Genomic DNA, 27,666 nt, shown 5'->3' with positions numbered 1-27,666 from the left:
GTACTAACCCCCATGTTGTGGGCTTCATGTAGGTACCTTCAATTCGCGAAAATTCGACGGTTGCCTAGGTCTGTGAATTTCTGACCAGACAGACAGGCTACCGAAAAAGTCTCAAAATTGGGTCGAGATTTTAGCTAACCCACCATTGTCAGATGTCCCGAGTGCATTTCCGCGGTCAGAATCGGCATAGGTAAATCTGAACCTTACTTTTTCTTAATTGTCTAGTGCTTGAATTGGATTAGATGTAACAGCCCGATCCTTCTCCAGTTAGTATTGTCCGCTTTGGCCCATGGGCCTCACGGATTTGTCCCTTGGGAGGTTTCATTCCCAAAAGCGCGCTGACCAGGTGAGGAAGGCTCCCACATATATGGCCCAAATCTTTTCTTCCCGTTTCCGATGTGGGACACGAAGTTTCCACCCCAGTGCGTAGCTGGTTGAACAAGCACGTCCCAACCCCATCCCTGGGTCGTGACAAGCCCACCAGCTTCCGCCTGGTGCGTCCTCGCACCACACACCGTACTAGAGGGAGTCCAGCTCTGATACCACTAAATGTGACGCCCCTTACCCGTCTACCGTATAGCCGAGCAAGAAGTGCCACATTCGGTGCCGGAGCACCCTATCTTGTTTTATCATATCTATTGTAAACTTTTGATGTCATTTAAAACATGTATTCTATGTGCAGAGATTTTTTTTTTTTTTTTTATATCTTATTTCTGTGGAGACCCAAACAGAGCCTCCCTTATTTTATTAGCATTTGGCGGGTTCCACTAATCACCTGTTAACATGTCCATATTCATTTCACACATTTCCATATCATATTCTCATGTATCATATCATTTACAATTATTTATGAGATCTCAAAATGAAGTATTATCTATTGCATTCATATAGAAATTCATAGATAATAAATTACAAGTTTTCATTTCAATCTCAAAGTTTAATTACAAGTCCAAAATGAAATACATCATAAACTAGTAATTACATCATGACTAGACATAATGAACCAAAATACTAGTCTACACATGGGCCCTACCAAAATACAAAAGACTGATGAGGTGACTCTTATCGGTGGCAGATCTGGTCGGAACTCTGTTCGAATACTACTATGGCAGCTGCTGATCTTCAGTACCTACGCGATGGAAAACCAACGCGCTAAGTATAACGCTTAGTGATGCATAATTTATAATAATAATAATTAAACAATTGAAATAATATTTACAAATCATAAATTCTGGGTCTTTTACATTTTTTTACACTTTGGAATCAATTAAAATTATTGGGGTCTTTCCTGTTTACTTATTGTATATTCAGTATTAATTAATTATTATCAATGCCCAAGAAACCTATAACAAATTATAAAAGCTGGATACACGGGAGTATACGGGTTAGACAGCCATATGTCTACCCCAGATACATCCTGTCAGCACGAGGCCACCGGCCGTGCACTGACCATCAGCTTGTAAAGTCAAAAATAAAGTAGGCACAATGGCGATGTAAGTAGGCATATAGCTCGTAGAACAATCATATCGCATATATATTGTCGTTCATGATTTGCTCTATAAGCGATCGCTATCTGTGGTCCCTAATTGGTATACCAATTTATCCAAACTAAATAAATAAGTCTAGGTATACTATGGGCAATTAAACATTTTTAATTATTTTAGCACTATTCATCAAGCATTATTTTCTAGTACTGTTCATTGGTACCATTAATTTCATATTAATGGGACATTAGTCCCAATTTACATATTCATATCATTTTTAATATTTAATTATCCTTATGAGTATTTTAATTATTATATATAGCATTTTTCCCATGAACCTTTCTTTAGGTTCATGTTGATGTGTTATCTTTATCTAGGAATTTGACTAGGTTAGGATGTCTATTTAGTCACACTTCCTTCATAACAATTGTTCCTCTATGTTTAAACTTGAATTTCAGTTTTTGAATTACTGAATTTGGAGTTATAGAACTCAAGTTATGGTCAAAATACCATAACTGGTCCCTTTGCCTCTAAGCTGTCCAGAATTTACAATTTCTAGTCAATAAACTTTGACCAGTCATTTGATCATTTTATTGTCATTTTTAGACTTAGGTTCCTTCACAAGATATGTTCCTCTATGTCTTAGGGACTCCCAGGTACAATTTCATAATTTTTCAAGCTTGGTATAGTGAGTTATGGTCAATGTATTAACCTAGACTCTCAGTCCTATAAGGGCAAAAATCAACTTCAGTATAAGATGTTTGACCCTCTTTTTAGGTCTTTACACTTAGAATTTGGCAAAGGTTTCTAAATCAATATTGTATCCCTAAGGATCATGTTTCTAGATCATATTGGCAAATCTCAAATGGAATTTCCTAATGGGAGTTATGGCCAAATGAACACACAGGTATCAAATGGCATTCTGGGTTCAACTTAACATTTTTTAGATTTCAATTCCTAACTTTAGCTAATATTTTCCCTAGGATGCAGTGGTTTCTAGAGCTTGGTCAAAACATAAAAATTGTTGTGCTATGTCTTATAAAACTTTTGGCACTAGTTTCACTCAATTTGCAGATTTGGAGACCAAGTTATGGCATTTTTGCCAAAACTGGTCAAGCATACCAAAGGAACAGATTTTGGGACATTTTCTGGTTGGCGCTTTCATGACCCAACTTGTGTTAACAATTTGAATTGGTTAAAGGCAAAACTGGGTTAAGTGGTCTTCATGAAAAGTGTAGCCCTATGTCTAAACTTTCCATGGGTAAAATTTTAGGTCATTTGGACCAGTATAGAGAGAGTTATGACCAAATGAAGATAAAATTGGAACGATACAGAAAAGATTAGCATGGCCCCTGCGCAAGGATGACACGCACAAATCGAGAAATGGGCCAAAGCGGACAATACTAACTGGAGAAGGATCGGGCTGTTACAATAGAAATCCATTAAATATTCATGGTAGCTCAGAAAATTATAATTCCTTTGCATGAGCTTAGTAATATTGTTAAGGACAGCGGGGCAAAGTTTTAGAATTTTTAGAGCTCATTTGGGTAGTTTTTGCAAAAGGGTCAATTATGAGGACTAAACTGTAATTTTATATGTTGTGATTGATGACTGTTTGAATGGGTCCAAGAGGGGCTGTGTGATGTGATTGAGTTGTGGGTGTATGGTTTGTGGATATAGAAGTACGTTTTAAGCCCTTTTGCAGGTTGGGTAGGTTCTAGGTATAGGAGAAACTCTGCCGGATTTTCGGCACGACTTAGGACATCTTTGGTCCTTTTTCTTAATTTGTATTGAGTCAAATGTATTAAATAATCATAACAAAATTGTCAGGTGAGCCGGGATAGCCTCCCTCCTCCACCCAGCCGCCACAGTAACTTCTGTTAAGTCTGTGAGTAAAATATTAATTTTAATTGTAATTTCGATATTATTATATGTTCAAGCATGCCCATGCATCACTTATATGTATATATCTATGTAGTTAAACTCTAGGCATGTTTTACATTGCATTCATAAATGTTGAAGTGCCATGGATGTTGTTTGTGGTAATTTGGAGCAGTGTGTATGCGTTGGCGTGCGTGTAGTATAGTGTTGGATATGGACAAGACAGGTAGACACGGTTTGAGATCTTCGCTGGGACCTGGTCCTTCGGGGTAAACACTGCTTGAGTTCTTCGCTGGGACCCCGTATTGATTTATTAAGTGAAAGTCTGGCTTGAGATCTTCGCTGGTAGAGGTTGGATTAAGAGGGCTGTATAGGGGATCAGCTCCCATATATGTATTGTTTGACAGTGTTGGGTGTGTGAGTGCTCCAAATTACTTTTTTGATGTGATTTGTATGAAATTTATGACTATGTTGCATTTCACTATACATGGTGCATTAGCTTTAGATAGCTATAGAGATTATGGTTAAAATTGATATTTTACTCTCTGAGTTGAACGCTCACTCCTATTTATTATTTTTTCCAGGCTACAGGAGGATTATTGTTGTGGTTAACCTGCTTTTCTTCTTCGCAGGTCGTTTATTAATGTTTGTATAATTCTATTAACTCCAAGAATTTTCGCATGTGTTAGAAATATTTATTTGATTTGGGTCTGTAATATGTTTGCCATGTTTGACCTGTAAACTTATTATATGCACGTATGTTGGACTGGATGAGGGAGCTGAGCTCCCATTGGACTTTATGTTATTATGAGTATGTGGAGGATAAGCTGAGCTCCCCAATTGATTATATATTGTGTTTACAGGTCGGGTGAGTCAAAAACTCCCCGTTAAAAGGTCCATTTTATGGCCAGACTCCGGTTGAATTCTTGAAATTGGGCCCAAATGGGCCTTAGAGTTGGGTTGAGGAATAATTAGGCTTACTACGGGCCTCGGGGGCTTTAGGCTGGCCCAGGTCCTAGTGCCGATCCGGCCCATAGGTTGGGTCATGACATTAAATATTGTTTTTGGCCCACGCTCTCTACTATCATCATAGACCTCACAAAATATTTTATTTAGATTGCACCACTCACATTTTGAGTGGGTCAAAATTTAATTCTATGAAATAATACATGTATAAATTAAGTCACTTCACAACATATGTCTTAATAAATATATTTTACTATCTTATACAAAATTTTTAATTATATAATTTTTAATAAGAAAATGTACTACATAATTAAAAAGTGATTTAATAAGATAATTAATGACTGTAAAGTTATTTAATATATTCATAATTAAAAATAATAAAAGTTAATATTAAGTTACATATATATACTTATAATTAATAACAAATTAAATTATATGTATAATAATCTTAATTGCATATAATATATATAATTTTATTGAAGCTATGTAATATATCTAAATTATATAAAAAAAATATGTATGTATAAAATCAGTTCTCTAGTTCTGTTACGGTTCAGTTCTTGATGAAGAACCAGAACCGAACCAAAATAGTAAAATAACTTCGGTTCGATTCTTACAATAACAGTTTCTTTTTTATTCTGGTTCAATTTAGTTCAATTCTTCGATTTGGCTCAGACCCCTAGGAATCGTGCATGGCCCTAGTTGGTGTATATCTTGCTCGTTTCTCTATAGTGCCCCTAAATTTTTAGTGCAAAGACTCGTGCCTCTTCAACTATCAGGATGCATAAGCTACCGTCTTGTCATGCTGTATCAATACACACCCCAAACCAACCCTAGAAGCATCACAATGCACCATATTTCCCTGTCCACTTGTAGGCAAGGTCAACACAGGAATAGTGGTTAAATAGTCTTTAAGCTTCTGAAAACTTTCTTAACAAGCATTTGACCAAAAGAACTAAACATTCTTCCATTTTAACCGAGTTAAATAAACTGCAATTCTAGAGAAATCTTGCACAAAACACCGATAATAACTTGCTAAGCCTAGAAAATTTCATATCTATGTGACTGTAGTAGGCATAAGCCAATTTGTTACCACTTCTACTTTTTTGGGATCAAATTAGATACCTTCTTTAGAAACCTCATGACCCAGGAATGATATACTCTTTAGCCAAAACTCAAATTTAGAAAACTTGACATATAGCTGGTGCTCCCTCAAAGTCTACAAAACCATCCTCAGATGCCAAGCACACTCCTTTTCTGTCTGAGAATATATCAATAAGTCATCTATGAATATTACAAAGCGATCCAGGAATGGTCTAAACACTTTGTTCATTAGATCCATAAAGGCTACTAGTGTATTAGCAAGTCCAAAAGGCATCAACAGGAACTCATACTGGCAATACCTGGTCCTTAACACTGTCTTTGGTATATACTCTCTCTATATACTTAATTGATGATAACCCGAACATAGGTCTATCATGGAGAAGTACTGTGCTCCTTGTAGTTGATCAAACAAATCATTATTCTGAGGAAGTGGGTATTTATTCTTAACTATCACGTTATTCAATTGCCTATAGTCGATACACAACCTCAAGGACCCCTCCTTCTTTCAGACAAACAATACTAGAGCACCTCAAAGTGATGTGCTCGATCGAATAAAGCCCTTATTTAGAAGCTCTTAAACCTGTTCCTTTAATTCCTTCAATTCTGTTAGCACCATCCTATATGGTGGTATAGAGATGGTGTTTGTACCCGGCATAGTATCTATACAGAATTCAATTTCCCTATTAGGAGGCAACCTTGGTAGTACCTCGAGAAAAACATTTAGAAATTCCCTCACTATGGGGACATTATCTACACCACCATTATCCACTAACATGTCCCTCACCAAGGCCAAATAACCTTGACAATGTGACACCCCTTACCCATCTACAGTGTAGCTGAGCAAGTTATGCCACTCTGGGTGCTGGAGCACCAATTCATGCTTCTATTACAATTTATCCCTTTTAATTCATTTATTTTCAATTTTTGATAAATCTGAATTTTTTCACAAATTTTATAGAAAATCCGGCAGAGTGCCGGCTATAAATTGGAAAAACAGTTCTTCTGAACCTGTTTAAAAACACTTCCAATATAGTTTCCAAATCCAAACTCCACTATACACAAATATCTCAATACTATTTTCAAAACTTTTCTGTTCACTTCATCACTAGAAGCTCATTCATAAATATTTCTCAACATTTCATTTATCAACATACATTATAAAGAAAATTTCAAAAACATGAAACTTCATATATTTACATTATTACATAATTACAAGAGTTTATAGTTACAATCCAAAACAAATACAAAATGCAAAATACAAAATGCTACCCAAAATCCTAATGTCCTACCATATGCAGTGCAGATGTGAAGTGACTTTGGATCCGGATGCACTCAAGGCTCACCTGTTCGATGTCCGCTGGCTCCCACCTAGATCTCAAGACTGCGCGTGGCAAAAGCGACGCGCTAAGCAATTCTGCTTAGTGATGACAATATAAAATAAAATAAAATATAATAAAAATAAGTATGTAGAATGTATGTTTACATTTATGAGTAGACTTAATTTCTGATATTATTTGCAGTATTATTCGATTAAAATTTAGTAAGGTTTATTATCATTGCCCGAGTAAACCATACTAGTTGACTGGACTGGATAAACGAGTAAACTGGCACTGGGTACTAAGTACCTCGGACCATCACACCATCGGTCACATTGTGTCTCCCGGTGTGCAACAGAACAGCTAATAAGCTGTAATAACATTAGGCACAAGGCCAAGTCTCAACACAATGTCAGAATGGCAAAAAGCCATGAAATCACAGAATGGCTAAAAGCCATGAAATCACAGAATGGCAAAATGCCATGTGCAGTACTGCTAACTAAACCCTATTGGCATGCCAAGCTATCCAAACCAATCTTGTTAGGTATACTAGGGCATACACTTTTAAATTTCACAATTCTTGAAATTCAAGTTTTCGTGTTACTATTCATTTCATTAGTCAACTAAAATATTGACTTTTGTATAGGCTATAGGTACATTGGTTCTAATACTCCCAACATACCACACTTTGCATTCTAAATTTGTTGGTATTGGTTGCCAATACCATTTCTAAACTTAATGTTAATTGGACAGAATTTTCAGTTTTCATACTTTGTCTTTACTATTCTATTAGTCATTTTTGCAGTGGGAATTTGGCAAAATGATCAACATGAAAGTTGTTCTTTATTTTGTCTAGTTGCATTTCCTTTTTTGAATCACTCTATTTGGAGTTTTGTAGCTCAAGTTATGGCCCAAAAACCACAACTGGCCGGATTAAAATTTGTCCAGAATTTCTGGACTGACCAAATCTATAGTGTTAGGAACAGTGACTGCAACTCACTTTTTGAATATATTCTGGTCATAATTTGAGTTAGGTTTCTCCATGAAAATTGTTGGTCTATATCTCAGATTGTTGCTGGTAAAATTTCAGGTCAATTGGACCTTTCTACACTAAGTTATGGCCAAATGACCAAACACTGTTCATTTGGTCATTTTGCCCAGGCAGAATGCAGGTCACTCGGATTAGGGCAAATTTTTGGTCAACTTGGTTTGGTTTTCTGGGCATGGTTTCTTCACCAAAGTTGTGCCATTATGTGTCTAGTTTCATGTCCAATACAATTCAAATTATTGCTACCCAAACCTGCTGGACTCATGCCCAGTCCTGCAGGTCACCAAGGGCAGTCACACCAAACTCCAATCCCACTACACAATTCACATCATTTTTAGTTTAAATAGAACCAAATGGTCACTAATTGACCATTAAAACCTACTTCCATCATCACATGGTCAAAGTCTCAATTTCCATCCCAAAACCCTAACTCAAACATCACATACCATGCAATATCATTGCATTTCAACATTCCACTTAAGAGATGCAATTTAAGAGCAGCCATACTAGCATGTTAGTTCCATAAAACTCATTACAATCATACCCAACCAAGGCTGCCAAAATTTAGGGTTAGCATACCAATGGTATTTCATCAAATTTTCTTTGTAATTTACACTCACTTAAGGTCCTTAAACATGAATTCAAAGTAAAATTCAAGGTTAGGTCACTAACCTCTATGGAGTGAAGTTTCCCACTTGCTAGGGTTCTTGTTTTCCTTTTCTTTTTGGTTCCAAAAGAATCTCCAAGGTGTAAGAACACTTTTTCGTGTTGGGAGTATAGGGTTTAATGGGGTAGAAGCTAGTGAAATCAAGCTTGAAAAAGTTTGAAAATGGGTGGCTATTGAGGAGGATCACGGCAAAGAAGAAAGAAGAAGAAAGAGTTCTGATTTTTTTTTCATTTTTCCAGCCCATTTTGTCTCTTTTAAATAAGTTTATGCCATGTGTCCACATTGGGTTGGTTGGGAGAATCTTAATGACATCATTATGATGTCATAAGTCCATTTTCTTTCATTTTCTCATCTTTTCTTGTCTATTTAATTGCAATTAAATTTTTAACAACATTTATTCATATTTTATGTTATATAAATTATTTATTTAACTGGACAAGTTGGCCAAAAATCATCTCTGAAGACGAAATGACCAAAATGCCCTCCGTTTGGCTTAACGAGCCAAAATTGTCTGTACCGATTGAAAAATTTTTCCAAGCATTTCCTTAGCATTCTAATGCCATAAGAACCTCTGGAGTCCCAAAAAATTTATAATTTTTCCCCCGGGTCTAGGGCTCCTAGTTGCGAGAACCGCAACTTCTCACTGGATTACCCATCACTAGGGCACCGGCTCATTTAACTTGGTTGTATTTTATTTCTAAAATTTTTCCTAAATTTTTCTTATTAATATTTGAGTTAATTATGGTCCTCACTTTAGTTTAAATATTTTTCTGGACGTTCTAGCTGTTCGGACCGACACTGGTCACCGAAACAGTAGAATGTATGGAGTTGCTACAAGGAGGGTGTTACAACTCTTCCCCTCTAATAAAAATTTCGTCCTCGAAATTTACCTGATGCAAACAGTTGAGGGCACTGTTGCCTCATCGTCTCTTCACTTTCCCAAGTTGCCTCTTCAATGTTGTGGTGCCTCCAAAGCACTTTCACTAGTGGAATTTGTTTATTTCTCAGTTCCTTCACTTCCCGAGCCAAGATCCGTATGGGTTCTTCTGTATATGTCAAGTTCGGTTGGATTTCAATCTCTTCCAAGGAAATGACATGTGAAGGGTCTGAGCGATATCTCCTCAGCATAGAAACATGGAATAGATTATGAATTTTATCCAGTTCTGGCGGCAAAGCTAGCCGATAAGCCATTGGTCCCACATGTTCAATGACTTCATATGGGCCAATGAACCTAGGGCCTAACTTACCCTTTCTCCCAAACCTCAGTACTTTCTTCCACGGTGAGACTTTGAGAAATACTTTATCGCCAACTGCATACTTTATCTCTTTTCTCTTCAAGTCGGCATAAGATTTTTGTCTATCTGAGGTAACCTTCAGGTTAGCTTTGATTATCTTCACTTTCTCCTCAGTCTGTTTCACTAGGTCTGGTCCTACCAGCTTATCTTTGCCCAATTCAGTCCAATACACTGGGGTTCTATATTTCCTCCCATACAGTGCTTCATACGGAGCCATTTGAATGCTAGCTTGGTAGCTATTGTTATATGCAAATTCTACCAGTGGGAGGTATCTATCCCAACTCCTCCAAACTTAATGACACAACTCCTTAGCATATCCTCCAAGATCTATCACATAATTCACATTGTTACTATCATTTCAATTTATTAATTGCGAAAATTCAATTAGTTCTTAGATTTACCTGGATTACTCGTTCTGACTGTCCATCCTTCTGAGGATGAAAAGCCGTACTAAAATGGAGTTGTGTGCCCAAGGCTTCTTGCAACTTTTTCCAGAATCTCGATGTAAACCTTGGGTCTCGGTCAGATATGATGGAAAGTGGGATTCCATGCAGTCTAACTATCTCACTGATACACACCGCTTAGCTTCTCCAAAGGAGTAGTCACCCCTAATCGGCAGAAATGTGCCGACTTCACAATCTATCCATTATCACCCATACCGCATCATGCTTCTTCCGGGTGAGAGGTAGACCACTAACAAAATCCATAGTGACCTGGCCCCATTTTCATTCTGTATGCTTATAGGTCAGAGTAATCCCGATGGAACTTGATGTTCGCTTTAACTTGTCGACATGTCAAACACTTAGTCACATAGTCACTATATCCTCTTCATACTGTGCCACCAATAATGAGGCTTCAAATCATTATACATTTTCGTGCTTCTCGGGTGCATAGCATAAACACTAGCGTGTGCTTCTTTCAGAATACTAGTCTTCAATTCCCCATCATCTAGTACACACTCTTCCTCTGTAGTACAGACACCCATCTGCTTTCACCTCATATTCAGTTTCCTTTCCCTCTGGAATTTTACCCACAATGGCCATTACTTTTTCATCTGCCTTCTGCCCATCTTGTATCTGCTATAACAGGTTTGGCCTCACTTGTAACTCAGCCAAAATAGCTCCATCTTGAGCTAAGGACAGACAGGCATTTAATGATCTTAAAGCTGTGATGGACTTTCTGGTCAAAGCATCAGCAACCACATTTGCCTTCCCAGGATGATAATCTATCACACAATCATAGTCCTTTAGGAACTCAATCCATTGCCTCTGTCTAAGATTGAGCTCCTTCTGGGTTGGCAAATATTTTAGACTCTTGTGGTCTATATAGATGTAACATTTTTCACCATATAAATAATGCCTCAATATCTTCGGGCATGAAGATAATTCACGCTAACCTGTGTCATTAGTAGGGTAGTTCTGCTCATGTGGCCTTAATCGCTGGAAGCATAGGCGACCACTTTCCTTCTTGCATCAATACACACCTAGCCCATTATGCGACGCATCACTGTAGACCACAAAGTCTTTTCTCGACACTGGCTGTGTTAACACTAGTGCTTCTGTCAACATAGCCTTCAGCCTCTCAAAACTGGCTTGGCATTTGTCGTTCCAGCCAAATTTCACATTCTTATGCAACAACTTGGTCATTGGAGCAGCTATAAGAGAGAACCCCTTCATAAATCTTCTGTAATACCCAGCTAGCGCCAAGAAACTTCTGACCTCAGTTGTATTTCTGGGAGGCTTCCATTCCATCACTGCTTCTATCTTTTTAGGATCCACTCTAATCCCCTTAGCTGATACTATCTGTCCAAGAAAGGAGATTTCACTCATCCAGAAGTTCACTTAGACAGCTTGGCATACAGCTTCTTTTCTCGCAGGGTTTGCAGAACAATCCTCAAATGTTCATCATGTTCTTCCCTGGTCTTGGAATATACCAAAATATCATCAATAAAGACCACTACAAACCGATCTAAATATGGATGGAAGATAAGGTTCATAAGGTCCATAAATGCTGCTGGTGCATTTGTTAATCCAAACGGCATCACTAGAAATTCATAATGCCCATACCGGGTTCTGAATGCAGTTTTTGACACGTCTGCATCCTTTACCCTCAACTGATGATACCCTGATCTGAGATCAATTTTTGAAAATACACCGGCTCCCTTCAACTGATCAAATAGATCGTCAATTGTGGGCAACGGATATTTATTCTTCATAGTTACTTTGTTCAACTACCAGTAATCAATACACAATCTCAAAGTTCCATCCTTCTTATTCACAAACAGCACCGAAGCTCCCCATGGTGACACACTAGGGCGTATGAACCCCTTATCGAGTAACTCCTGCAACTGAATTTTTAACTCCTTCAATTCAGTGGGTGCCATCCTATAAGGAGCAATAGAAATGGGTGTTGTACCCGGCATTACCTCAATAGCAAACTCAACTTCCCTTTCTGGTGGTAAATCAGGCAACTCTTTAGGAAATACATTTGGGAAGTCTCTTACTGTGGGTATATCACACAAGTTGGGCTTAGCTTGCCTAGTATCAACCACGTGTGCTAGGTAAGCTTCACAGCCTTTTCTCATCAATCTTCTTGCAATCGTGGGTCGAGATAACATTGACAGAAATCATTCTTTCACCCACAACAGTAATCTCACTACCCTCAGAAGTTTTCAGAGAAATCCTCTTCAATTTGCACTCAACTATTGCCTGATGACGTGATAATCAATCCATTCCCAAAATCACGACAAACTCATGGAAGGGCAATTCAATTAGGTCTGCCGAGAATTCATACCCCTGAATCCTCAACGGGCAACCTTTATACACCTTATTCACTACCACACTGTGGCCTAGTGGATTTGTGACCAGAATGTCTTGATCACTCTCCTCACCGAACTCCCCTCTATGGGTATTTTGATGCAAATGTAGGAATGAGTGAATCTCGGATCCACCAATGCATGCACGTATGTTGTAGAGGGAAAACGCACTCGATGACATCCGGCATCTTGCTCCTTCGAGCTCGATGGCATAGGCACCGGCAGTACTCTAGTATCCGGCCTCTCACCGACTTCGGATGCGTGCCTCTGATGGACCAGTTGCCTCAGGTTTACCAGGTTTTCTACCCCTTTGTGGTGCAGGAGCAGGTCTGTCAGCTTGTGTTGGAGCAACTGTAGTAGTCCTCTTCGGATAATTCTTGATCTGATATTCTGTAGATCCACACCGTAAGCATACACCGATCACTCGCCAACATTTCCCTTTATGCCACTTCTGACAGTACTGACAGGCAGAAGATGCTGGGGCTGGTCCCCTAAACACCGTCCCTGGAGAGCTGCCCACTGATGGTGTGGACTAGCCTCTCCTAAGTGTGAACTGTGGTCTAGGCCCCTGAAACTGACCCTGACCCTGTGGTGGTCCTGAACTCTGAGCAGAAGGACCCTTACTCTTCTTACTGGGAGCAGAAAATGCACTGGACTGACCCAAACCCCTCTTCTGCTGTCTTTCCCTTCTATTTTGTTCATTTATTTGGACCCTTTCCACTTTTGATGCAGCATCTACTAATTTAGCAAAATCTGTGATTTCCAATGCCGTGATCATGACTTTGATATTGTCATTAAGCCCTTCTTCAAACCTTCTGCACCTCTCTGCCTCAGTAGGGACTATCTCCCTCCCATACCGGCTCAGTCTAACAAACTCACGTTCATACTCAACCACTGACAATTGCCTCTGTCTCAGACTGATAAATTCTCTTCTTCGCTCTTCTAAATACACTTTGCTCACATATTTTTTTCTAAACTCTGTGAGGAAGAATTCCCAGGTGATCCGTTCGGGTTGCACCTCACTGGTTACTGTGTCCTACCACTGATATGCATCATCCTGAAGTAGGGACACAAAGACCCACCAGTTCCTGGTGCGCTTTAGCTTTCAAAGACTGATGGTTCTATCCAACCAGTTTTCTGCGGTCATGGGATCATCCTCCCTCTTCCCAAAGAAGTCTACAACCCCATGCTTTCTCAATTTCTTCAGATGGGACTTCTGTGGTGCTGGTGGAGCTTGTAGTTGTGGTTGTGGTGGTGGTATTGCCCCCATCATTTGCCGGTAGAATTCAGTCATTTGCTGAAATAGAGCAAACTGAGGTTGGACAGGTGCCTCAGCTGCTGGTGGAGCAGATTCTCCCCTGCCTCCAGATTCAGCTCTTGGTGGAGCACGACTCTCCACCTCTTCATCAACTACTCTTTGCGAAGCAGGATCCATATCCTATTCAAAATAAGAAAACAAACAGATCGGCATCAGTGTCACCTCAACACTTACAAATGCAATGCAATGGTATGCACTCTATCTAGGCCCAGAAAACGCCTAAACCGATGCTCTGATACCACTAAATGTGACACCCCTTACCTGTCTACAGTGTAGCCGAGCAAGTTATGCCACTTCGGGTGCCGGAGCACCAATTCATGTTTTTATTACAATTTATCCCTTTTAATTCATTTATTTTCAAATTTTGATAAATCTGAATTTTTTCGCAAATTTTATAGAAAATCCGGCAGAGTGCCGGCTATAAATTGGAAAAACAGTTCTTCTGAACCTGTTTAAAAACACTTCTAATATAATTTCCAAATCCAAACTCCATTATACACACATATCTCAACCCAATCTCAACATCTCAATACTATTTTCAAAACTTTTCTGTTCACTTCATCACTAAAAGCTTATTCATAAATATTTCTCAACATTTCATTTATCAACATACATTATATAGAAAATTTCAAAAACATGAAATTTCATATATTTACATTATTACATATTTACAAGAGTTTATAGTTACAATCCAAAACTAATACAAAATGCAAAATACAAAATGCTACCCAAAATCCTAATGTCCTACCATATGTAATGCAGATGTGAAGTGACTCTGGACCTCGGATGCAGCTCTGAAGGCTCACCCTGTCTGATGTCTGCTGGGCTCTCCAGCTAGGTCTCCAGTACCTGCGCGTGGCAAAAGCGACGCGCTAAGCAATTCTGCTTAGTGGTGACAATATAAAATAAAATAAAATATAATAAAAATAAGTATGCAGAATATATGTTTACATTTATGAGTAGACTTAATTTCTGATATTATTTGCAGTATTATTCGATTAAAATTTAGTAAGGTTTATTATCATTGCCCAAGTAAACCATACTAGTTGACTGAACTGGATAAACGAGTAAACTGGCACTGGGTACTAAGTACCTCGGACCATCACACCATCGGTCACATTGTGTCTCCCGGTGTGCAACAAAACAGCTAATAAGCTATAATAATATTAGGCACAAGGCCAAGTCTCAACACAATGTCAGAATGGCTAAAAGCCATGAAATCACAGAATGGCATAATGCCATGTGCAGTACTGCTAACTGAACCCTATTGGCATGCCAAGCTATCCAAACGAATCTTGTTAGGTATACTAGAGCATACACTTTTAAATTTCACAATTCTTGAAATTCAAGTTTTAGTGTTACTATTCAATTCATTAGTCAACTAAAATGTTGACTTTTGCATAGGCAATAGGTACATTGATTCTAATACTCCCAACATACCACATTTTGCATTCTAAATTTGTTGGTATTGGTTGCCAATACCATTTCTAAACTTAATGTTAATTGGACAGAATTTTCAGTTTTCATGCTTTGTCTTTACTATTTCATTAGTCATTTTTGCAGTGGGAATTTGGCAAAATGATCAACATAAAAGTTGTTCCTTATTTTGTCTAGCTGTATTTCCTTTTTTGAATCACTCCATTTGGAGTTTTGTTGCTCAAGTTATGGCCCAAAAACCACAATTGGCCGGATTAAAATTTGTCCAGAATTTCTGGACTGACCAAATCTACAGTGTTAGGAACAGTGACTGCAACTCACTTTTTGAATATGTTCTGGTCATAATTTGGGTTAGGTTTCTTCATGAAAATTGTTGGTCTATATCTCAGCTTATTACTGGTAAAATTTCAGGTCAATTGGACCTTTCTACACTGAGTCATGGCCAAATGACCAAATACTATTCATTTGGTCATTTTGCCCAGGCATAATGCAGCTCACCCGGATTAGGGCAAACTTTTGGTCAACTTGGTTTGGTTTTCTAGGCATGGTTTCTTCACCAAAGCTGTGCCATTATGTGTCTAGTTTCATGTCCAATTGGTCTTGCACCAATTGAACCTCTACAATTCAAATTATTGCTGCCCAAACCTGTTGGATTCATGCCCAGTCCTACAGGTCACCAATGGCAGCCACACCAAACTCCAATCCCACTACACAATTCACTTCATTTTTGGTTTAAACAGAACCAAATGGTCACTAATTGACCATTAAAACCTACTTCCATCATCACATGGTCAAAGTCTCAATTTCCATCCTAAAACCCTAACTCAAACATCACATACCATGCAATATCATTGCATTTCAACATTCCACTTAAGAGATGCAATTTAAGGGCAGCCATACTAGCATGTTAGTTCCATAAAACTCATCACAATCATACCCAACCAAGGCTTCTGAAATTTAGGGTTAGCATACCAATGGTATTTCATCAAATTTTCTTTGTAATTTACACTCACTTAAGGTCCTTAAACATGAATTCAAAGTAAAAACCAAGGTTAGGTCACTAACCTCTATGGAGTGAAGTTTCCCACTTACTAGGGTTCTTGTTTTCCTTTTCTTTTTGCTCCCAAAATAATCTCCAAGGTGTAAGAACACTTTTTTGTGTTGGGAGTATAGGGTTTAGTGGGGTAGAAGCTAGTGAAATCAAGCTTGAAAAAGCTTGAAAAAGGGTGGCTATGGAGGAGGATCACGGCAAAGAAGAAAGAAGAAGAAAGAGTTCTGATTTTTTTTCATTTTTCCAGCCCATTTTGTCTCTTTTAAATAAGTTTATGCCATGTGTCCACATTGGATTGGTTGGGAGAATCTTAATGACATCATTATGATGTCATAAGTCCATTTTCTTTCATTTTCTCATCTTTTCTTATCTATTTAATTGCAATTAAATTTTTAACAACATTTATTCATATTTTATGTTATATAAATTATTTATTTAACTGGACAAGTTGGCCAAAAATAATCTCTGAAGACGAAATGACCAAAATGCCCTCCGTTTGGCTTAACAAGCCAAAACTGTCTGTACCGATTAAAAAATTTTTCTAAGCATTTCCTTGGCATTCTAATGCCATAAGAACCTCTGGAGTCCCAAAAATTATTTTATACTTTTTCCCCCGGGTCTAGGGCTCATAGTTGCGAGAACCACAACTTCTCACTAGGTTACCCATCGCTAGGGCACCGGCTCATTTAACTTGGTTGTATTTTATTTCTAAAATTTTTCCTAAATTTTTCTTATTAATATTTGAGTTAATTATGATTCCTCACTTTAGTTTAAATATTTTTTCGGACGTTCTAGCTGTTCGGACAGACACTGGTCACCGAAACAGTAGAATGTACGGAGTTGCTACAAGGAGAGTGTTACAGACAACCACATCTTAACATTTTCCAAACACTAATTGCCAACACTAGGTTGTAAGATGCCACATTCCTATCTCCATCGAAACTAAATTCATCAACCTTAGGAATATGAAATAACACTGTCTTATTTCTATAATCCAAAATGGCATAATGGGTTGACAACCAATCCATCCCCAAAATTACATCAAAATCCATTACTAGTAAGGGAACTAGGTTTACTAGAGGTCGCCTCCATCTACCATCACTAGACAGTCAGGAAAAACCATAGCCACATCTATGATATCACTAAGAGGAATAACTATAGATAAAGGGCATTCTAATGCTATAGGGCTCCTACCAAATCTTAAATAAAAAACATGGGAAACAAACGAGTGCGTAACACCCAAGTCTACTAACACACCTGCGTCTAAAGAGAAAACTTGAAATATACATGGCACCATATCATACGAGGCTTGAGCATCCTAATGAGTAAAAGTAAACACCCTAGCCTATCCCCTGCCTGATTGTACAAAACTTTGTGTTTGGCCTCTGCCACTAGATCTACCACCAAAACTATGTCCACCTTATCCTCGGCTCTACTGATCACTAAACTACCTACCTAACATACTGGAGGTACCAAGAAACAACTATTGCGATGCATTAGCCACTGAACCTTGTGATCTCATCTGCTAATCCTTGAACATCAGACACTCTGTAGCAAAGTGACGTTATTAGCTATATCTGAAATAGCCCCAATAATTAATAGAAATGGTCCCTGGTATACTCTCCCACACTAAGGACAAGGTGCAAAAGATGATTCTAGCCCAGATCCTGAACTGCTGTATCCGGAACTCGGATCACTACTGGAACTATAACCTATTCTAAACCCCCTTTGTCAGTGTTTAAAGCCTTATTTCCTATTACCCCTAACTTTACCACCAAAATTACTCTGACTTATTCCTCCACTAGCACCCATATACTGAGTACTAGATGACCCTTATGCTTTACTCTTCTTAGATCTACTACTATCATCGTCCATGCAGCTCATTTCAATTTGGCATGCCCAGTCCACCACTACGTCAAAGGGTTAATCTGCTAACTCAACCATTAGCATATTTTTTATGCAATCCCTTTAGAAACCTTTTGACATTCATTGCCTTTGTAGCAATAGCCGATAGGGCATATTTACTTAAGTCTAAAAACTTAGCTGCACAATCATTAATCGATCTTCCATTCTACAATATTATCTTGAAGGTCTATTGGTGATGATCTTGGAAGCTTTCCAAAACAAACCTATTAATGAATAGCTCCAAAAACTAAGCCCATATTAAATCCTTAATCCATGGGAGGATATAGTCAGTCATCCACTACCTTGGCACAATTCCCAAATCATATTGTACACATTCTATCAAGTGTCTATCAGATAATTACAGCTCCACACCAACCTGCTTGACTATATGCATAAACCTATAAGTATCTCCAGTACCATCATATTCCCTAGTCATTAGCTTTTTAAAATTAATTATCTGTTTGTATGATTCTACCCTCTGCATTAGCTGCTGCTGTGGAAGGCTTGCCATATACTGCGCCATCATTTCAATTATTTGTTATAATCTTGCAATGGTGATGATCATAAGATCTATAGGACTCAGTGCCATATGGGGTTATGGTTGTGGCTATTGTTGCTCTTTAGCTTGTGATACGGTGTGTCCGCAAGTGCACGGGTCACAGTAGTATAGTTTTAAAAATTGATATCGATCCCACAGGGAATTGTGCTTAAATTGGAAATAAAAGTATAAGCAAATTAGAATGACAAAAATTAAAAGATATTAAAAATAAAATCTAAAAATTAAAATTAAGACAAAAATTAAAGATGTAAAATGAAATTTGGAATTAAAATTGGTATTTGAGGAATTAAAACTAGATCAATCAATTAACTAAAATTAATTAAACTAGATTACCCAAAAATTAATTTGAAATATCTATTTATGAAATTGAGAGGAATTAAATCTAAATTCAATAAAAATAAAAATAAAGTGATTATAGAAATTGGATTTAATATTGGATTTAAATTTAAATTGCTATTTATGAGGTTTGGAGGATTTATATCTAATTTCAATGAAAAATAAATTGATTCTAGAGATTGGATTTTCAATATTGTTTTCATGTGGTTTTTCCTAATTTAGCCAAACACATGAGAATTGCAATTTTGAGGGAAATCAATTCTTAAATTTTTGAAACCTTTTTCAAGCATCTCAAAATTGGTTTTCATTAAATCAAACCCTTTTCACGGTATTTCAAATCTAACAAAACCCAATTAATGCTCTAATTGATTTTTGGAAAGTTCCCCTTAATCTTCTTAGCTTATTTCTAACACCAAGAAAATAAAGTTTATTGCAAGATTATCCATCCCCAATATTCACTTTTCAGTCCATCTATTAAGGATTAAAACTTAACTTAATGAGGGCCCATTCATCAAGCAAGGAAATAAGCACACAAGCAATAAATCAAAATATAACAATCTTCATTTAAATGGCTAAATCAGTTCAAAACCACAAAACAAATCAATATTTACAAACCCATCTCTAGAATCTCAATAAACTACTCACAAATCATTGTTTAAACATAAACCCAAATGAAGAAATGAAGAAATTATGGAAATGTAAGCTAAAAGGGGTAGAAAAACCCAGCAAATCTGCAGCAGGATCTCTGCAGAAAAGTGCAGAAACTTGATCCTTGCTGCTGCTGGAAGAAGATGCAGAATGTGCTCCTCCCTTTCCCTCTTTCTATCTTTCTAAAAATGCCTCCCTTGCTCTCTATGCTCTCTATGCTCTCTATGCTCTCTATATTCTCTATATGCCAAGAAAGTGATAAAATGGGTCTTTATATAGGCTAAGGGATTGTTCTAGAATGGGTAAAAGGGGGAAGGATCTAGAGAAAGTGAGGTAAAAAGCTGGAGTAACGGAAATGCCACGACAAATATTTTCCATTAAAACGACATAAGTAAGCCAGTCGGTTGTGACTTTTTTTTTTTTTTTTTTTTTTTTTTTTTTTCAACTTCAAAATTTTTGCAATTCGATTTTAATCTCCTTCAAATGGCTACTCTGATCAAAATACATCAAATTTCTCCAGATTTAACCTACAAAACAAATAAATTCCAAAAATTAAACTAAGAGATGTGAAAATTGTAAAATTGACTAAATATATATTAATATCTAAAATAATAGCTATGAATAAGGGTAAATTATGTGCAAAAATTACTCCTAAATGATGATATAAAATGCATGCATCAAATTCCCCCATACTCAAACTCTTGCTTGTCCTCAAGCAAAATTTCATTAAAACTCATTTGGAAGGGAATAGAATCAGTCTTTGAAAACTCAAAATTCACTAATCCAAACTACCAACTTACCTCTAGCCACCAACATTCCAAATTCCCACCAGCAAAAGCACAAAGAATGAAGCAAGCACTCTCAACTATTACAGAATAGCTAAGAATTAACCAATCAACCCAAGCAACAAATACCAACCAACTACAAGAGTCAATTGTGCCAAAACAAACCTAAATGAAATAGATAGCCAATGTGTCTCAAATAGATGGTGAGTAATGTATGAAAGGTTATATTGCCAAACCCATATGCAAGCATAAAAGATCTAACTCTACTAATGTAACAAGCATTTTTCAAAGAATCATTAGGTCTTTTTAAGGGTTGTAATGGGGTCTAATAAGGTAGAATTGTGGTTAACAAAGAAAGGGAATAAGGTAAACAAAATATGAGAATAATATGAAACTCAAAGTGCATCCATTTTTATTTTTTATTTTTTTTTAATTTTTTTTTATTTTTTTTTATTTTTTTTTTTTTATCAAGAGGAAAGAAATTCTCAATGAAGCTCAAGTGCTATCACAATGTTTATACAAAGGGACTATTTTTTTATGCTTATTTTATTTTATTTTGATTTTGTATTGGTCCCTATTTCATGTCACACCCAAAATTACCTTGGGATATTTTGGTGACCTTTTCAACTTTTCACAATTACTCTAGCACTTTTCAAGATGTTTCAATCCTCTGAGCCTTTTTTTTTTTTTTTTTTTTTTTTTAATCATTATCATTTTTTTATGCACTTAATTGCTAAAATACTATTCTCATAGATAGGTGGTAGTGTTTAGGTTTAATGGCTCGGTAAATGATTTGGGTTCCAAAGAAATTAGGGATTTAAGGTTCAAGGGGGTTTGCAAGGGTTAAAATGAAATTGAGGTAGGTTAAGGCTAAATGTGAGGTTTAAAATATGAAGGAATGCCTAAATCATATTCTTATCAAATGCAAGTTAAAAATTTCGCTTTGAAAGATCTAAGATGCTTGTTCTAGGAATGGTGAGACGACAATGACCATTTTCTTCCTTAAAGGCTTATCCAGACACTCAAAACTCAAAATAACTAATCGAATGCATACCTAGATTGATATATTAATTTTCACTATTAAGTAAGAGAAAGAATAATGCTTAAGACTTTGTACCCATGAACTTTCATTCCACTAACCATCTAAAGGCAAGTTGGATTGCTTGAATAAGTGGCTTATGGAGTTCAAAGATCGTTTAAAAATTCAAAAATTTTAAATGAGTGAATGAAATGCATGAGTGTAAATGTCTAGTCAACCTATATGCAACTAAGTATGCATAACTAAGTATATGAAGCTATATGCAGTGTATATACGTGAATATGTACAAGTATGAAGTAATGAGTGTGTCGCTATATGCAAATGAAAAAGAAAAATAATTTTTGCAAGGAAAAATAATTTTTGCAAAAAATTTACCCTCTCCCCCATACTCAGAATGAACATTGTCCTCAATGTTAAAAATGTTCAAGGAATGGGATAATTTGGCTCTATGTGCAATGTAAAGCTAAAATTTAAAGCTAAATAAAATTTTTATTGCTCATTTGCTTGCAATGCATTGCATCCCATCCGCACAAGGAAATTAGAACAATGTTAAATTCAATACGGAGTATATAAAAAAACTTAAAACAAATGAAAGAAAAATTGGGAGTTATGCACAAAAATGCTAAGTTTAGGTCTTTAGCTTGACCATACTTACTCAAAATGTCATGGAGAATGAGAAAGATAGCAAGTTGCTATTTTCTCAATTGGCTCACCAGCTAAATAATGCCTCAACCTTTGTCCATTTACCTTGAAATTACCAGATTTTTCACCAAAAATTTCCACAAAGACCATGAGGTAAAACTTTCACAATTTTGAATGGACTCGACCACCTTGATTTTAATTTTCCTTGAAAAAATTTTAACATTGAATTGAATAAGATAACCAAATCTCCTTCTTTTAAGTCCTTTTTCTTGATATGCTTATCATGCCATTTTTTAGTTCTTTCTTTATAGATCCTAGCATTTTCATAAGCATCAAGTCTCAATTCTTCTAATTCATCAAGTTGCAAAAGTCTTTTATGTCCAAAGACTTGCAAATCAAAATTGATTGCTCTAATGGCCCAATAAGCTTTATGTTCTAACTCTACGGGCAAATGGCATGATTTCCCAAAACTAACCTATAAGGTGTAGTTCCTATGGGGGTTTTAAATGCTGTTCTATATGCCCAAAGAGTGTCATCTAACTTAAGGGACCAATCTTTCTCGGATTTATTGACGCTTTCTCCAAGATTTGCTTGATTTCTCTATTTGTGATTTCTACTTGGCCATTTGTTTGAGGTGATATGGTGTGGCAATCCTATGCTTTACCCCATATTTTCTCATCAATTTTTCAAATTGGTGGTTGCAAAATGGCTACCACCATCACCGATTATGGCACGTGGGGCACCAAACTCGTCAAAACAAATTTTTTCGTAAATTTCACCACAACTTTTGCATCATTGGTAGGTGTAGCAATAGCTTCTACCCATTTAGATACATAGTCCACCCCTACCAAGATATATTTATTCCCATAAGAAGATGGAAATGGCCCCATGAAATCAATTCCCACACATCAAATAATTCAACTTCTAATATGGATTGTTGAGGCATCTCATCTCTTTTGGAAATGTTGCCTACCCTTTGACACCTATCACACTTGCTTACAAAGTCTCTCACATGTTTAAACATTTTAGGCCAATAGAAACCTGAAGTCAAGACTTTTACAACAGATATTGAGAAACTAAAATGACAACCATAATCATAGGAATGACAATGGTAAATAACATCAAGCATTTCTTCCTCGTATACATCTCTGATTATTCCATCATTGCATCTCCTAAACAAAAGAGGTTCTTCCCAAGAATAAAATTTAACATCATGCAAGAATCTTTTCTTTGTCGCTAAGATAAATCGTGTGGCAAGACACCACAAGATAAGAAATTCACAATATCAAGAAACCATGGAAGTGCAGAATTCAACACATACAATCGCTCATTCATGAAAAACTCATCAATTGGCACACTTTCATCATTTTTATTTTCAGTTTTTATCCTAGAAAGGTGATCAGCCACCACATTCTCAACACCCTTTTTATCTTTTATTTCCAAATCAAATTCTTGAAGTAACAAAATCCATCTAATCAACCTAGATTTAGCTTCTTTCTTGCTCATTAAATACTTTATTGCTGCATGATCAGTGAAAACAATTACCTTTGAGTTGACCAAATAAGAACGGAATTTATTAAGTGCAAATACTACCGCAAGGAACTCCTTTTCGTTGTAGCGTAATTGACTTGGGCTTCATCAAGGGTTCGGCTTGCATAGTAAATGGCATAAGGTTTCCTATCTTTCGCTGCCAAGGATACCCAACAAAGAAACTCGCTTGCATCACACATGATTTCGAATGGCAAAGTCCAATCCGGGGGTTGCATGATAGGAGCTGTTGTTAAGGCCGTCTTCAACCTGCAAAAAGCAACCATACAATCTTGATTAAAATCAAATTTAACATCATGATTCAAAAGATTTGTTAAGGGTTTAGCAAGTTTAGAAAAATCCTGAATAAATCGCCAGAAACCCAAAGATGTCCAAGGAAACTCCGCACTCCTTTGACAAAGGGTTGGAGGTGGCATTTTTCAATAATTTCTATTTTAGCTCTATCCACTTCAATTCCCTATTTGAGATTAAATGCCCTAGAACGATCCTCTTGGACCATAAAGTGGCATTTCTCCCAATTCAACACTGATCATTATCAAGACATCTCTCGCAAAATCTTAGACAAATTAGTCAAGCATGAATCAAAATTAGTGCCATATACAAAAAATCATCCATGAAGACCTCCATAATTTCTTCAATAAAATCAGAAAAATAGCCATCATGCACCTTTGAAATGTGCCGCGCATTACACAATCCGAATGGCATCCTTCGATATGCAAAAGTGCCATAGGGACATGTAAAGGTAGTTTTTCTTGGTCATCGTGATGGATTGGAATTTGAAAGAAACCAGAATATCCATCTAAGTAACAAAAGAATGAATGCTTGGCTAATCTCTCTAACATTTGATCCATAAAAGGAAGGGGAAAGTGGTCTTTTCTTGTGGCATTGTTCAACTTCCTATAGTCTATGCACATTCTCCAACCTGTAATTGATTCTAGTGGGTATCAATTCATTATTCTCATTTTTAACAACTGTCACCCCACCTTTTTGGTACAACATGCACAGACTCACCCACTCACCGTAAATGGGGTAAATAATTCCAGACTAGTAATTTTAGGATTTCCTTTTCACAACATCATTCATTGTAGGATTCAATCTTCTTTGATGTTCAATGGAAGGTTTACTATTTGGCTCAAGGAAAATCCTATGCATACAAACTGTTGGACTAATTCCTTTTATATCATCAATTGCATAACCCAAAACTCTTCTATATTCTCTCAATACTCTCAACAATTTGTCATTCTCAATATTAGTCAAAGATGCATTAATTATAATAGGATATGTTTCATTGGGTCCAAGAAAAGCATACCTGAGGTTGGAAGGAAGAGGTTTAAGATCTACCTTTGGAGCATCCTCTACCTTTAATGATGGTGGTTTGATCTCCAAATTTTACACTCCTTCAAGTTGAAAAATTGTGGCGTCAGGATGTGGTGGAGAGCTGTCTAAGTGTTGTGCAAAAGTAGCCATGTTGTGATTATCATCATCAATGCTCCCACCATGGACTAAGCAATTTTCAAGTGGGTCTTGTGGATAGCTTTTTCTGAAATGCTCTTGAACAATCTCATCAATAATGTCTACCCGCAAACAAGACTCAACTTCTTCATGTTTCCTTTTCATGGCTGGATTGATGTTGAATATCATTTGATCATCTCCCACTCTAAGTGTCAATTGCTCACCCGTGACCTCAATTAATGCACCAAATTGCCAAAAAGGGTCTTCCCAATAAGATAGGAACTTTTGTGTCTTCTTCCATATCTAAAATGACAAAGTCCACCGGAATGTAGAATTTCCCAACCTTGATAGGCACATTTTCAAGAATGCCTTCCGGATATTTAATTGAACGGTCAGCCAGTGAAAGATACATGTTTGTGGGCTTCAACTCTCCCATATTCAACTTCTCATATTGAAAGTGGCATTAGGCTGACACTAGCTCCAAGGTCACATAAGGCATTTGCCACACAATTATCACCAATATGACAAGGAATGGAAAACACACCCGGATCTTTGAGTTTGGGAGGTAACTTTTTCTGAATTATAGCCGCATTGCTCTCCCAAATTGATGGTGTCATAATCTTCTAGCCTTCTCTTGTTGGAAAGAATCTCCTTCAAAACTTGGCATAACTTGGCATTTGGGATAGTGCTCTGAATGGCACATTGATATACAACTTCTTTAGCACTTCAAGGAATTTGCCAAATTGTTTGTCTAGCTTGTGCTTGATGTATCTTTGAGGGTTGGGAAGGGTGTGTTTGTAGGGTTCAGGTGGGATGTATGGTTTCTCTCCCTCATCTTGCTCACTTTTGCTTTCTTCTTCTTTTTCATTTTTCTTGCTCTCAACTGAATTTTCTTCTTTTGTGCTCTCTTTTTCTTCTCTCTTGTTTTCACTCTCTTGACCAACTTTTTTACCACTTCTCAAGGTTACAAACTTACATTGTTCATGAGGGTTTTGTGGTTGGCTAGGTAGTTTCCCATAGGAATTGCTTCCTGATGAGCTTGCTTGTTGCGCCAATTGAGTCTCCAACATGCGGTTGTGGACTTGTAATTGATCCATGGTTTGTCTCATGTGTTGCATTTCTTCCTCCAATTTGTTATTCATTTTGCTTTGTTCAGCAAAAAATTTCTCCATCATGTTCTCCAAGGATGGCTTCGGTTCATGGGATGGAAGGGATTGTTGTGCTCTTGCTTGATATCCAGGTGGTGGTTGCCTTGTGGGCTGAAATTGAGGCTGAAATTGAGGCTTGTTCTGCTGCATAAACTGCTGGTTATGAGCATAATTTGAGCTTTGGCCTTGTTGAGCAAAAGTTGCTTGTGGTCTCCATGTTGAGTTGTTCATATTAGAATAAGAATTTCCCATAGGTTTTTGTTGATAACCTCCTGCATAAGCAGCTTGTTCTTGCAAATAATCATCACCATAAGAAGAATAATCAACTCCACAACTTTGAGTTCCATTTGTGAAGGCAACTTGTTGCATAGTTGTAGGAGTTGAGGTTGTTGCCTTTGTGCAAAAATCACTAAGAAGCTGAGTCAATTGATCAAATTTTGCATTCATGTAGTTAACTGAGTCAAGTTCATAGATCCCAGCTTTCTTTGGCTCAAGTGCTCTAGGATTTCCCCATAAATGGGTATTATGAGCAATCTTCTAATAGATCATAGCATTCTTCACTTGTCATTCTCATGAAATCTCCTCCGCTTGTGAATCAATTGTGTTTCTTATGGTCGAGTAACTCGTGTAGAAATTCAACAATCATCCATTTGGGTATTTCATGATGAGGACATTGCCTTTCAAGCTCCTTAAATCTCATCCAAGATTCATACAAAGTTTCATCATCTCTTGGTTTAAAAGCTACCATCAAATTCCTCAATGAGTAGTTTTCCTGTGGGAAAAATTGAGATAGAAAAGCTTGAGATAGTGCTCCCAAGTAGCTATAATAGCTTGTGGGAGTGAGTCATACCACTCCAATGCTGAATCTCAAGAGAAAATGGAAATAATGTGAGCCGAATAACTTCATCGAAACTCCAGGTTGCTTTTGTGTACCACATATCATCAAAAATTTCTTCAAATGAGAATGAGGATTTTCAAGTGGGCTACCTCCAAATTGTGAATTTGAACCATTTGAATAAGACCGCTTTTAATTCAAATTGATTAGCTCCAATAATAGGTCTGTTATCTCTCACATCAAGACATCTAGGAAAAGCATAGTCTAACATGGATCTTCTTTGAGGATCATTTTGATTAACCACGATTTTGCCCGTTTTGCTCATTTGCTCCATTGTTTCCACCAATAGCTCTATTTTGATTCTCCATATTTTCTATTGTCTCCTCT

At 37.0% G+C, this 27,666-nt stretch overlaps 2 non-coding genes across 2 annotated transcripts; both read left to right on the top strand.

Moving 5' to 3' along the window:
* The first annotated feature begins 2,782 nt into the window (after positions 1-2,782).
* LOC131178886 (U6 spliceosomal RNA) lies at positions 2,783-2,882 on the top strand. The gene has a single exon (XR_009147894.1). It is a non-coding gene; the product is annotated as a U6 spliceosomal RNA (small nuclear RNA).
* Positions 2,883-27,100: 24,218 nt separating this feature from the next.
* On the top strand, positions 27,101-27,207 carry LOC131178961 (small nucleolar RNA R71). The gene has a single exon (XR_009147968.1). It is a non-coding gene; the product is annotated as a small nucleolar RNA R71 (small nucleolar RNA).
* Positions 27,208-27,666: the final 459 nt, after the last annotated feature.

Source organism: Hevea brasiliensis, chromosome 3 (genome assembly GCF_030052815.1).
Source record: "Hevea brasiliensis isolate MT/VB/25A 57/8 chromosome 3, ASM3005281v1, whole genome shotgun sequence".
NCBI lineage: Eukaryota > Viridiplantae > Streptophyta > Magnoliopsida > Malpighiales > Euphorbiaceae > Hevea > Hevea brasiliensis.
Note: the sequence above shows the minus strand (reverse complement) of the source record. Positions and strands in the feature narration are given on the sequence as shown.